Here is a 9,825-nt window from a genome sequence, read left to right as displayed (position 1 = left end):
GAGGCAAGAACACTCCGTGCAAATCTGCGTGGGTTACAACACGGGGCGGGGGGGCTGCCAGTTGTGACTTTATCCTGAGCCTAATAGCATCATTGAAAATGTGGGGGTGTGAGTGTGTTCACAGGGGAGTGTTACCAGCTCTGTGTTTTGTGAAGATGATTGTGACTGATCTACAGAAGATGGTCCCTCTGTTGGGAAGATTTAGAAAGGGTGTAGGTAGGCCACACAGGATGTCCTCGCAGTGCCCTCAGGGGAGATGATGAACGTTTGGATTCAGGGAACTCTAATTCGAAAAGATACACGCACCCCAATGTTCACAGCAGTGCTATTTACAATAGCCAAGACATGGAAGCAACCTACATGTTCGTCGACAAATGATTGGGTAAAGAAGATGTGATAGATATATATATACACATACACATACACACACATATTCACAATGGAATACTATTCAGCCATAAAAAGTGAAATAATGCTATTTGCTGCAACATGAATGATCCTGGAGAGTATCATTCCAAGTACACTAAGCCAGAAAGAGAAAGAAAAATACTATATGATATCACTTATATGTAGAACCTTAAGCATACACACACACAAATGAACTTATTTACAAAACAGAAGCAGACTCACAGACATAGAAAACACACTTACGGTTACCAGGGGAGAAAAGGGATGGGAAGGGATAAGCTGGGAGTTCAAGATTTGCAGATACTGACTACTACATACAAAATAGATAAACAAGTTTCTACTGCATAGCAGAGGGAACTAAATTCAGTATCTTGTAGTAATCGATAATGAAAAAGAACATGAAAAAATGTATGTATGTATACGTATGACTGAAACATGATGCTGTGCACCAGAAAGGGACTCAGCATTGTCAACTGTGCTTCAATTAAAAAAAAAAAAGAATGTTTGGATTCAGGTAGTGATGGTGGGAAAGGAAATTAAGAAAATCTAAGAAACAGACAAGATAAAATCGGAGACTTGGGGTCAGATTGGACAGAAGAGAAGCTATCAAAGATCATGGGCTACGTGTCTGAGTGGACGAGCAGTGTTGCCACGACTGAGAAAGGAGAAACTCCGAGGTATCACAGGATGTCACTTAGGGGTTGGATAAATGATCACTCTTCACATTTCTTGACTTTCTATGAGTCAGAAGTTTGGCTCTATTCAAGCTGAGCAAGTGTTCATCACGACTCTCTAATGGCCAAATGGAATTCTGCAATTCTGTTTCCTACAGCTCTAACTTCTACAAAGTGTATGGAGCACCAATCAGGCCTGCATTCCAGCCAGGGGACTCTTGCTCTGATGAGAACTGGAGGAATGGCTGTTGGTGGCTTTATGTGTAAAGGCTGAAGGGCCAGTCACTGGGAATCTGCTATCAAAACTGCATCTCAAAACAATTAGTAGAATCTCAACATATAATGTCACAGAACCTGGGGAGGAATTGCCAAACCTTATTGCACTGAATACCAACATCCAGGCTAAGTCAAACGGCATCTCACAGTGTGGCGCCCGGACGACCACAGAGCACCTCCGGCCACCCGGAGTCATCGCAGCCTGTGCCGCAGGTGGACGCCACTGCTTGTCATCCACCCAACCAGCAGCAAAGCCTCACAGGAGATACTCCAACTAAGACCGCGGTTATGTTGGGACCTGAGGTGCTTCTTAAAGCCAGCCTCAAAGTGTCTGAGCTGTAGGAGAATTACAGTAGAAGCAGTTAACTGGAATCCACCCAGAAGACATTTTTTCCTTCATTTCTGTTATCATAATTTTGTAGAAACTCTAGAAGAGCACAGAGGAATCCTTTCAATTTTCTATTCATTATATAAGAGTTCACTTTAACATTATTTTTTGGAAAAATTCCTTATGTTTTTTTCAGGGTCTGTATCTGTCTGTCCATCTGTCATCTGCGTGTCCTCACGTATACACATATGCAGGTACTACCCACTCTAAAATTCTTGATAACTATATATACTCATGATAATATGTTATATTTTAAGTCTTATGTAAAATTCAACTATTTTAAGCAATAATAACTTTCAGTAACAGTAACACTAGTCTAAACTCTTATACAAGCCAATAATTTCTGACACATTAGAAATACTACAAGCACAGAGGGAAAAACTGAATTTAACAAGCAGCAGCTTTCTGAGTGAACAAAGCAAATACCAACTTGATGACCGGTTTGGGGAAACCCGTCAAAGAAACTCACAAGCAATCTGCTCACACATGTATCAGGTGGTTAAGAAAAAAGGAATTTGTCAATCATCTTAAAAGCAAACCTCCCACAATTCGCCATTTTGTTTCTCCATATTTTTCTTTCACTTTAGAAAAATTAGGATTCTTCCTTCACTGTAATTTGCCTTTAGACTAAAGCCAAGTGAGATGTGTAGTCCAAGACCTTAATCGGCCTCCACGAAGACGTAGAAAGCGCAGACGAAACGAGCACCAGGGAAGTGGTGACACCTCACAGTGACATGCTGCTGGGCAAGGGCGTTCTGAGTCCGCTGTTGACCCACAGGGATGCGGGAGCTTGGCCTTGAAGGAACGCACGTCCTGTTTGGAAAGGGCGGTGAAGGACAGGCCAGGAGCGTCCAGCAGGGGGACTGGCCAGTCCTGACGTGGCGCCTGGTCCTGTGGTCGGGCGGGAAGGCAGTGTCAGTGATGATCCTGCGTGCTCGCTCTGCAGGGACAGCCACCTCTGAGCAAGCTCAGCACCCGAATTTCTCAGCCTCACGTCTTACACTGAAAAACACTGGCAACAGCACACAGAAGCTTTTCAGCTGGAACTCACTGAGCCTTGTCTACCCAACACGGAGGAGAGCAGGGACTCTCCTACCCACCGCAGGGAACAGTCACTTCGGAAAACGCATTCCAGTCCTCCTATTCGGGACGACCTTGTAACCCAGCTATACTTCAACTTTAAAAAACATTTATTACTTGCTAATTATACACAAAATGTGTTCATATTAGAAAATTGAAAAAGATATGGGGAAAACAGAAAGAAGGAAATGAAAATCACCCAAAATCCCATCTCCAGAAATAGCCACTGGGTCCATGTTGGTACATCTCCTTCCAATCTGATCTTACGCATGATGCTTTCTTAATACACCTCAGATCACACCACACATAAATTCCCCTGCCTTTTTTCACTCACCTCTGTGTCATCGTGATTTTGCATGTTGTTAAAGATTATTCCAAACCATGAATGTGTGCGTCTGCCCCATGGCTAGCGGGCTGTGTGCACAGCAGTGTGTTTGGCGTGTCATGTGCTTGTGGGCATGGTTCCCATTTCCAATGTTCATGATCAGAAATACAATTTTTGACTCTTCTAGAGACTTCTGAACCCAATGCCCTTAAAACCATTGTGTTAAGCACCCGTGCTTCAGTTCTAAGCCATAATAAATCACTCAACAGACAGAAAGAGAGCAGAACTTAAATTTTTTGAAAATTAAAAAAACAATTTTTGAAAAATAATTTGGGGAATGAAAAGACTACATCACATCAACCACTGCAGCTGGAAGGCGCACAGTTTCAAAGGCTTGGCCGACATTCCCCAGGGAGCGGGGCGGTGGCGGGGAGAGTCTCAGTGCAGAGGAGCGAGCCTGAGCTTCGCCGTGAGGGTGGCGGCGACCTGTCCCCTACGATGTGTCTTCCCAAGGAGGGGCCGCTTCCCATCGGGAACAGGCACGGGTGTGGGTCCCGCAAGCAGCTCTCGGGGTGACCTTCTGGGTTGTCACGTCAACTGTCAGCGCTGCACGAGAGAGCCCCCGTTACAACAACGCCCGAATTGCAAGACAAAGATGATGCGCTGAGAAACGCTTATTCATGAGAGAGGTTGTCTTCACAGTCAAAGTAAAGTGGAAAAATAAATGAAACACTTGCCTAGAGAACTCAGATCGATGTACTGACAGTAAATACATCTTTCCCGAAGGGAGGGTGGGGCGCGTGGTGGAGCGAGGTCCTGGGTTCAACCCTCAATACCTCTTTTAAAAAATAATAGTAATAATTTAAAAATTAAAAATACGTATTTTTTTAAAAAGAATGTATCTTTCGACAATTGGCCTTACTTCGGATTTAGCAAGTGTTATTGTCAGTTGACTCTATTTTATGTCTGTCACGTGTGGAAAACTCGTCACAACCCTTTGCCTGAACGTTAGAATCTCGGACTGTGTGGTCACCTACTCTTTTTAATCCATGTAGTAGCTAGTCCTTAGTGAGGTGTCTAAAACATAGCACAAGCACTGCTTTACAGCCGTGGGATAACCCTCGTGTGGCAGAGCTCAAAGCTGCTCGGCACAAGCCTCTGGTAGCTGGACCCAGACAGGGGCCGGGCGGACCGGCCGTGGGACTGAGCGGGCATCTGGGACGACCAGCGACTGGGGGCGGGGGGGGGGGGTCGCTGGTCTCTGCCTGCTTCCTGGTTTCTGTTGAGGTGGCGTCTGACAGGCTTTTCCGTCAGAAGGCACTGTGTTCCCCTCCGTAATTCGTAAGCACTCATCCTGAGACCAGGTGATGTCCTGTTCTCGTGCTTTGCGCATTGAGTTCAGCGTCCGTTGGCGCGTCTTGCTGGGACGGTGGTTGCCGTGAGGTTTGTCAGGCGGCAGTGCCCCCGTCTCCGTCACCTCTAGTACTAACTAGAATTCTGCTGCAGGAGAGAGCCTTCGCCTCTCGTTTATTTGCTCATTCAGTTATTTACTTACACCCGGACGGACTGATGGGCTCTTTGTGCTGTGGGCAGTTACCCATTATTATCGTTATTTATTTCATCGCTAACATGGTCCCAGATTTGTCCAATTTGTTCCTGTGTTATTTTGACGTGTCCCCACCGTTGTCTGAGCATTTCTGTCTCTTTTGCACCATGAAACGGTCCAGGCTCATCTTCTGCTGCTTCTTCCCCGTCCTGGAATCAGCCATGTCTCCAAGGAGCTGCGACTCCTTTACTGGAGTAGAGCACTGCTACTTGCTCTCGGAAGGCACTGGAAGAATGAATTTAGAAACTCGCCTCAATTCCGAATCCATTCCACCTAAACCATGGTAAACATTCACGTATGACTTTCAGATTCTCTTCAGCGTTAGAATTAGAACAGCGCTCAGATCTGACTGACGGCGACTGGGTGACAGACTGTTCGCGCCCCTGCCCCAGGGCCGTCACCCCCTTCCGGGAGCAGCTTTGCCCTACCCGCGCCCGCTGCCGCGGTAGCTACGACGCGCGCTGCTTCACTCCGAGAAGGAACCGCCCTTCTCAGAAAAGCCTCGCGCTCACCCGCGGCCGGGCCTTCTCGCTCCACGTCCGACTGCACAGACTCGGGTTGGAAAAAGGACCTGAACCACCGCGTGGGTCCTGCCACCTCAGGTCGCCCTGTCAGATAAAGCTCCTGTCACTCCCTCACCAGACACACGTGAGGGAGAAAAACGAAGGGAACTAAGACGGTGATGCTGATAAAAAAATAAACGAAATACCTTGCTGGGCCTTGTCATCATCTGTGAAGCTCACAGACTCCGAGGCAGCTGAAGAAACGCTGGCCTCTGTGAGAAGCAAACGACAGCAAACGAGTAAATAAAAGGCAAGCAGACGGCCTCACACGAACTGCCGAGCAGCGCGGTTCAGGTCGTTTCGCCCTGGATCGTGGACTGAAAATCTGATTAAATTGTTAACCAATGAAAGAACAACACATATTACATGTTCTGTTAATAAGGAATATTCTTCTCTGGGGTGAGCAGCTCTCCACAGATATAAACATAGAATCTAAAATGTACTGTAGATGTTATCAGATGCAGAGTCTTAGGAAGCACGAAGTGAAGAATGAACACTGCTGCACCAGGTACCTTACTGTGCGTGTGATTACGTGTCCTGCAAAGTTATCAAGTTTAGAAATAAAGGAGTTATTTTAAAAGAATAAATATTTAATTTGTCTTATATTTATATTTTAAACTTACAAGTCTTTTAAAAGATCAGAATATAGAAATGACCTCTGTGGGTGTGATAACAAGTAAGCGAGCACAGTTTAGCCTTTTTGTAAAAAAAAAAGTAAGTCAATAGATGTTTCCAGTTCTTATCCACAAACCACCCTTGAGGTAAGAGTTCTCTCCATGCTGGCAGACTTTCAGCAAACAATCATTTGGTCCTGAAATGATTGTTTCATTTTATGAAAATTGTGAATTTTCTTTAAGAAGCCACAATTTTCTCTTCCACTATAAATATTCACAGATGGAGAGATAAATAAAAATAAATCTGGCCAGACAGAAGCTGACTATTACCCATGGCAGAAAGTGGAAATGAGAAAACCCTGAGAGCAGAACCATGCTGGGCATATCTAAGAAGTGGATGATATTGGTTTATGTAAAATCATCAGTTTCTAGTGTATCCTGCTACATGCAAGGTACATGAAACAAAACATCATTATGAAACACAGGCTTGTTTTCCTTATTTCCGTGCTGATGGCTTCGTCAGTGCAGTACAGCCCGGTTAAGACAGGAGAAGGGGCTGGACAGTACTCACTCAGACCTGCCTCGGGTGACGCCCACCCCTCTTTCCTCACTGTCACAGGTCACAGGCACTCTTCTCCCTCAAGTTCAGACCAGGACACCATACGTGGGTTAACAACACCCCACAAACGTCACCTCAAACCATATTCCCTAGGGACGGCCTCTGTGATGGCACCACTTACTTCGATAATACTGATTTCTGGCCAGGAGGCAACCGATGGAAGGCACCGATGCCATTGCTCCCCGAGCAGGGGCCAGCCGGACGGCGACCAGCAGTCTGAGAAGCAGGGACGGGAAAGAGATGCTGAAATTAATCACATGGAGTTTCTTTCTCTTTTTCCATATGAGTATTTTTTGCAAAGCAACATGGTAAGGTAATAAAAATCTGATTCAGAGAACTGAAGTGTTGACACAGAGCTGTAATAGACACTGTAGCAACAAAACACGCAATGGCTGCGTCGTCTGCTTGGAAAAGCAAAAGACACAGATCCGTCTGCTAACAGCGCCCACAAGTCACTGCGCCCGGAACAGACACAGAGGTGAGAGCAGCGTGAACACAGCCCGCCCACTGCTCACCTGCGTGCTTTCTCCAGTTTGTTCCTGACGGTAAACCTGGTTCTAAAGCATCCTCCAACCGCAGGCGCTGGCCGAGCTGACCGGCAGTGCCCGGGACAGGCTGGCTGCCCTGCAGGGACTGAGCGGGTCTGGACCCCAGCACACCTTCTGTCTGGAGGCCTGAAACCTGAGCTGGGAACAGGCACAGCTGGGCATGGGGCCACCCTAGGCGGGGTTGGACACCCTCTGCCTGCCTGCCCTTGACCGTGTCAACCTGCCCAGTGGGGCTTAGGTGCCGGGGTGGGGGCGGGCTCGGCCCAGACGTGGTTTTGCCTTTTCAGGGACGGGGGTGAGAGCCATGGGTCCTCTCAGCATCAACAGGGCCACTGTGCTGGGTTCTGCGGGGGAACCACAGACTGGCTGCAGGCCAGCGGGGGCTGGACGTGATCACAGACATGGTGATGCGGCATACGTACAAATTTCTTCTCATACTGCTTTTCATCACAGGCTATGACAAGGTATTGAATACAGTTCCCTGTGCTCTGCAGTAGGGCCTTGTTGTCTGTCTATTTTATATATAGTAGTTAGCAAAATTAGCTTTTAATTAATGATTTCTAAATCCACTCTATTGTTGAGAGAGAATGTTTTGTTTTTATTCATTTTTGAAATAATCTTTGCAAGTGGCTCTCTGTGTGCTGAGAAGAGTAAAATTCTTTATCTCCTGCACACGTTGTTTCATGCGTCTGTGATCATGTTACTTAACTTTGTTAAACAGTAGCCTGCACGCGTACAACGCGTCACCCTGTTCTACCTCTTTCCAGCAGGACCGCGTCACCTAATCCCACCCATTTCAGCCCCGCACACTTCGCAACTGTGCGCGTGGCGCGCAGACTCACCACTGTCGGATCTTCTCGGAAGACCTTGGCTTTTACCTTCCTGCCAGCACTAAAGCTTTTCTTCTGCCCCAGGTCCTGGGCGGCCTAATGTGAGCAACACAGCACCAGCTCTTTGCTAAGTGACCAGAAGGTGTGTGTCTCTTTGTATCTCTCTGTTTTCAACAAGCTGTTCTGTTTCAGAATTAAAACCAGAGATGCAATGAGCTTTACAGGCAGAGACACAAGACGCAATTTGAATCACCCAGTGGTGATTATCAAAGGGCACACATCAACCCAACACGTTGCAAGCATTAGCTTTTACACTATTTACTTGGAATACAAATTTTAAACTTGAGACTTACCCATAAAAGAAGAGAAAAGTTTTAACAGTGGTGTTTATCTTATGGTACTTTTCAATCTTTATGCCTAATTGACCATATAGTTTTCAAATACAGTGTTTTTTCACTTCCCATCTGTTTTTTTTTTTTTTCTCTCTCTCTCTTATGGAAATAAACTTTGTTGAATTTTCAGATGAACCATTAACTACTATCAGATGATCCCAAGCTCAAATGGATTTTGAACTCCAGCCCAGGGAAAGCAATCTATCTTGGTGAGTTTCATCACAAGATAGGAAGGGGGGAAATGTACTTTTGGCAGAATTTTCCCAAGCTGGTGCCAGAAGGCATAGGAAACTCGCTTGTATTGCAAATCCACTTTAACATCATGAAATAGTTTTATGTAATCGAGATCGGTAGTTCAAGGTAATTTATGAACAGTTAACTATGGATAGGCACAAGCAATTAATGTTATGTGAGTCACAATGCTTTTCTAGAGCATTACGTTTCTATGTGTTTAAACACAGGCACTCAGTCACAAAAACAAAAGACATGTGGAATTACATGTGCTGATATGGTAGATGTTTGTAAAACAATAGTTTGACCTGCAATCTAAGGATATTACTGCAATGCCAGAAAAAAGATCTGCTGAAAACAGAATTGCCTCACACACAGCACTGTCTTCTGTGTGTGCACCTCTGATGTGAACCCAAAGGAAAAATCTGGACTCCGTTCCCGAATCCACACTCACTTCAGATTATTGGTGAGCGGGTACAGGTATTCTGAGGTTTTCATAATTCCTGCCCAGGCCCCATTTCTGACCAGCCACCGCCCCTTGTCCACACTTTGTTTAGGGCCAAACGTGTTTGTCTTTCCCTCTATTTTATCATCCCCGCCAGCCCCCAGCACCTGGACCTGGGTCAGGTAGTAACTGCGCTGGGGGAGTGAGGAGTCACAGTGGGACAGAGCAGGAGCCTGTGAAGCCTGCACGTCTTCACGCAGCTCAGAGTGGGAGCGGCCGACGCTGGGCTCCCAGGCGTGTCCAGTTCTGAGGGGCCCTGGGAGCAGCTGTCCGGCAGCACCATCTCGACGACTGTGCAACACAGTATTTCCAGCAGGGCGAGGGGTGGAGGGACACCCCTGAGGCTATCTGCTGTCCGGGGGGGGGGGGGGGATCATCACATCACTGGTGCTCAGAGTGAAGACCCCTTGTCAGGGGGTCTCAGCACGGAGCCCAGGGAGCCACGGAGCAAGGAGGCTTCGGAGGTTAGATTCCTTCAAGGCTCTTTGTTACACTGAAACATGCATTTCTTTCTTGGCCCCTTCCCACACGATGAAAGCACAAAACCGTTCTAGCTGACGCAACTTTTCAGCTGCCCCATGGTAGGTGGCATGCTGGCCGGAAAGCATCAAGCTGAGGGAAGGAAGGTACTTCAGCCCCCGTCAGCCTAGGGCCCCCGTCAGACAAGGGCTCAGGCTGCTTTCAGCTCTAATTAAAACACGTTTCTCAGGGAACATACGTCTAACCTGCTCGGTCAGGCTGACGAAATCCCTCCAGCAAGCTGCTC

The 9,825-nt window shown here is 46.7% G+C and overlaps 1 non-coding gene across 1 annotated transcript; it reads right to left on the bottom strand.

The window, feature by feature from the left end:
* Positions 1-5,088: 5,088 nt before the first annotated feature.
* On the bottom strand, positions 5,089-7,193 carry PPDPFL (pancreatic progenitor cell differentiation and proliferation factor like). Its single transcript, XR_010378505.1, has 4 exons — positions 7,069-7,193; positions 6,675-6,769; positions 5,467-5,532; positions 5,089-5,365 (listed from the first exon to the last, which is right to left on the bottom strand). It is a non-coding gene; the product is annotated as a pancreatic progenitor cell differentiation and proliferation factor like (transcript).
* Positions 7,194-9,825: the final 2,632 nt, after the last annotated feature.

This window comes from Camelus dromedarius, chromosome 30, assembly GCF_036321535.1.
Source record: "Camelus dromedarius isolate mCamDro1 chromosome 30, mCamDro1.pat, whole genome shotgun sequence".
In the NCBI taxonomy this organism is placed as follows: Eukaryota; Metazoa; Chordata; class Mammalia; order Artiodactyla; family Camelidae; genus Camelus; species Camelus dromedarius.
This window is presented reverse-complemented; position numbering and strand designations above follow the sequence as displayed.